This window comes from Arachis stenosperma, chromosome 8 (assembly GCF_014773155.1).
Source record: "Arachis stenosperma cultivar V10309 chromosome 8, arast.V10309.gnm1.PFL2, whole genome shotgun sequence".
Classification (NCBI taxonomy): domain Eukaryota; kingdom Viridiplantae; phylum Streptophyta; class Magnoliopsida; order Fabales; family Fabaceae; genus Arachis; species Arachis stenosperma.
This window is the reverse complement of record NC_080384.1, coordinates 15,531,010-15,535,043: the sequence shown is the minus strand read 5'-3', so window position 1 is coordinate 15,535,043 and position 4,034 is coordinate 15,531,010. Positions and strand designations below refer to the sequence as shown.

At 37.3% G+C, this 4,034-nt stretch overlaps 1 long non-coding RNA gene across 1 annotated transcript; it reads left to right on the top strand.

Moving 5' to 3' along the window:
* The first annotated feature begins 1,006 nt into the window (after nt 1-1,006).
* Nucleotides 1,007-3,477, top strand: LOC130944174 (uncharacterized). The gene is made up of 3 exons (XR_009071980.1): nt 1,007-1,159; nt 1,463-1,515; nt 3,282-3,477. It is a non-coding gene; the product is annotated as an uncharacterized LOC130944174 (long non-coding RNA).
* Nucleotides 3,478-4,034: the final 557 nt, after the last annotated feature.

Below are 4,034 nucleotides of genomic sequence, written 5' to 3'. Positions count from 1 at the left end.
ATCGGATCACGGATGTCAATCCCTCGATGCTTCTTTGAAACAATAAGATTTTTTCAATTTGTAACATTCAATCCCCTGTTATCTACTTTTACTTTCCAAAAAAAATTTTCACATCATAGAAGCAATCTTGTCTGTTATTGCCTTAGGAAAAATAGAGACTTGCGTATGATACGTAGGAATAGAAGCCACGACAAAGTTAATTAAACACATTTTTTCTGCCCCTGTTGAGTATTCTGCCCTTTCAGCTAGCCAGTCTTTCTCGAATTTTATCAAGCACATCATTAAACGAAGTTCCAGTTATTCGGGAATGACTAAGATTCACTCTAAGGTATTTACCCAGGTCTTGGACAAAACGAATAGAGAAAATTTTTATGAAAATATCCTTTCTTCTGGTTGAAACATTTTTAAAGTAGAGAGCTTTAGACTTGGCTATATTAATGTTCTGAGAAGAGGAATAAACTTGAAACTAAAAAAGGGTAGTTATGGATTGAGGGTTAGTGAGAAGGAGTTAGAGTCTTGAAAATATAAAAGGAGAAATGTATGTGAATATTAATTTTCGAGGGAAAAAGAAAACCAAAAACACGCTTCTCTAATTTTTCTTCATATGCTAACTGCAAAATCATCTTTCATCATCAGATTTCAACATGGTATCGTGAGCCAAGTAATCTTCTATGGTTTTAAGCATGTAATCGTCTACCTCTTGTGAAAGATCTACTCTCTTTATGTCTGGAATTATTGGAAAGCCCCCAATCGCGAAATGTAAAACCCGGTTAATTAATAAATAATTAACTCATAAACTAGAATTATTCTAGAAAATAAGAAATGTAATTTTTATGGTTTAATATGATAGATAAAATTAAAACAAGAATTTTGACACTAATTTTAAAGAATTTGACCCAAGATTGGACAGAACGGGCCGAACCGGTCGAATTGGGCCCAAGGCCCAACCCATCATCCCATACACTTAAAAGAAGAAACACTCTTCTTCTTCCCTTCAGCTAAGGCACGCTGAAGCAATGCTCAAGGTGAGGGAGAAGAAAGACAAACCCTAACACCATAATCCAACCACCATAACTTCCCACTCTGAGCTCCAATCGCCGTACCGTTTTCGGCCACGTGTCCGCAGTGACGAGCTCTACAAAGCCCAGTAAGTTATAAGGTGAGAAAATCATATTTCAAGTTTCTATTCTCTCTTCTTCAGTTCGAAAATGTCAAGGTTTTGGGGTATTGAGATTTTGATTAATTGGATGTTTTAAGATCAAATTGACTTGAGAGATTAGTAGATTTTTGTTAAATTGAGGTACATCCAAGGTAAAGATCATTAATCCTAGTCAATTTCTTGTTTATATGTGTTGGGTATTGAATTTTGGGTATATATATGTGATATGAAGCAATTAGAAATGTTGGAAGCTTAATTGAAAGCTTGGAATGAGATCTAATTGTTGAATTTTGGTGATTGAAGCTTGCAATTTTGCCTTGTGGGTTGCCTTGGGTTATACGTGAAAATCGGCTAAGGTATGGTTTCGGTTTCTCATGTCTAAAATGTAATGTAATGTGAAAACTTAGGCTAGATAACCATAGGATAGGTTGGAATGCATGATTGTGTTAAATGTTTAGTATCCTTGATGATGATTGTTGATTTGGGTTGAATATGAATTTTGGCAATTGATGTTGTGGTGAGAATGTATTGATGTATGATGATTTTAATGATGAATGATGAGGATGATGGGAATGAATATATATATATATATATGTAATGAATTATTGATGATCTTGTTGGTTTAATTGAGAAGCTCATGTATAAGATTATTTGAAACTGAGGTATGATTGGTTGTGGTAGGATGTGGGGCTGTGTTTCTGTGATATGGTAAGTTTTGGTGTTGATTATGAGCATAGGAAGTTGGTTTTGAATGGTGAATGGTTGAAAATAGAGGTTAGAGTATTTTTGTGAAAATCTAATTTTTTGTCAAACTTCGCCGAGCCATAACTTGAATTTCGAACCTCCAAATTATTTTAAACTTATTTCAAATGAAAATTGGGTCTGTGAAGTTTACGCCATTTGAAGAACGGATGAAAAATATTTTAGAACGAAAAAGTTATGCGCATCAAAAGTTTGGAGTGTAAAGTTGAAAATTCTGCAGCATTCAGCATCTTTGCTGTTCTGCATAACTTGCGTACGTGACCACGGCACACGACACGACCAACCTATTCTGATTGGGTATCTCGCATACGCGAGCATAAAAAATTGCACGGCCACGCGTACGCGTGACCTCTGTTTTCAGCAAATGGGATTTTAGTATTTTAAACATGATTTTAAACCTCTAAAACTTTATTTTCACTCTTTTTACCCTAGATCTTAGTAGTAAACCTAGTAATGAGATGAAGCTATGGAAGAGGAGGTATCTTGGGAGTGAAGTAAGGTTGGAAAGTGATGACTTATATATGGAAAATGTGAATACATGAAATATATGTGATGCCATAGCAATGATGAATGGTTGTGAAATGATTATGCACGACTGTGTGTCAGGCACCATATCCCATGAGTGTGACGGGCACTATATCCCAAGAGCGTGGCATGTCGGACACTATATCCCAAGAGTGTTGGAGCACCTTACCCTGGGAAGTGTGTCAGGCACTATATCCCATGAGTGTGACGGACACTATATCCCAAGAGCGTGGCATGGCATGCGCTATATCCTAAGAGTGTAAGAGCACTTTGTCCCAGGAAATGCAACGGGCAGTATATTCTTTGAGTGTGACGGGCACTATATCCCGAGAGTGTAACGGGCACTATATCCCAAGAGTGTGGAGGCATAAAGAGACGATATCCGGGTTAGCTACCGGGTGTGTCGGGTTTTGGCAAGTAACCGACACGTGAGCTTACGACCAATAGAAAAGGCATGCATCATACGCATCTGTTTGTTTTGTTTGAGTTTGCATTATTTAGGATTGCCTTTGTGAAATTACTACACTTACTTGCTATATGATTTTCTTGTTGTACCTGCCTTTTACATGTGTTTGCCTTGTCTGTTTTGTTTGTCTGTGTGGTTCAATCGGGAAAGACGATGATTTTAAGTTAAGTTAGAATTGAGATAAGTTAGAAATCGTTAGATACCTTACCTTTTTTTATGATCTTACATGTTGGCTTTAAGTTTAATTTTATTGTCGGAAGTTCTAGGATTGCCTTCAGCTTTCCCAGGACATTATATGTTAGATATGTGGACACTGTTACCATGCTGAGAACCTCTAGTTCTCACCCATGCGAATTTTGTGGTTTCCAGATGCAGGTCAGACGGCACCTCGCTGAGTCATGATGGAAGCTTCTGATTAGCGAAGATCCTTATCTTTTGGGGATCTATTTTGGTTATATGTATTTACTTAGATATTTAATATCTCCACTGCTTATATACTTGATGTATTAACTTCCTCTTAGAGGTTATTTTGGAGAAACAAGTTTTGTAACTCTGTACTTTGGGATATATATATATACTTATGTGCTCGGTCCGGTTTATCTTCGCGAGCCGAGTCTTGAGTTTTGTTATCTGTATTTTGGAACTCTTAAGATATAATCTTGTTAGCTTGCTCTATCTTGTTTCGTTTACTTTATCGCTTCGTGAATATTGTGCTTTTCGTTTTATTTAATTTTACTTTACCCCTTTTTCTTCAAAGGCTCCTAGATAAAAATATCCTTGCTATATTATATAAATATATTTTTCTTTTAGAGATCGTAGCGCCTCGCCACCTCTGTTTTACATCCTAGGTGTAAAGCTCTGTGTAGTAGGGTATTACACGAAAGATCTATTCTTCTTGGTCACTGAACGCCAACCCTTACCAGTTCCCTCATTTCACTTGCTTTCGTTGCCCCTGTTCACCTCCACCGCGCCTCTTCATTGGTCGCCAATCGCCTATACCCTGCCATTTTGAAATTTCAGAAAGCCCATCCCTACAACACCGAATCATCTCCCGGAATGCCAGAGTTTGTTCGGATTCATAGCTGAAATCATTCCATTACCCACCGGTTCCACCAACAAATC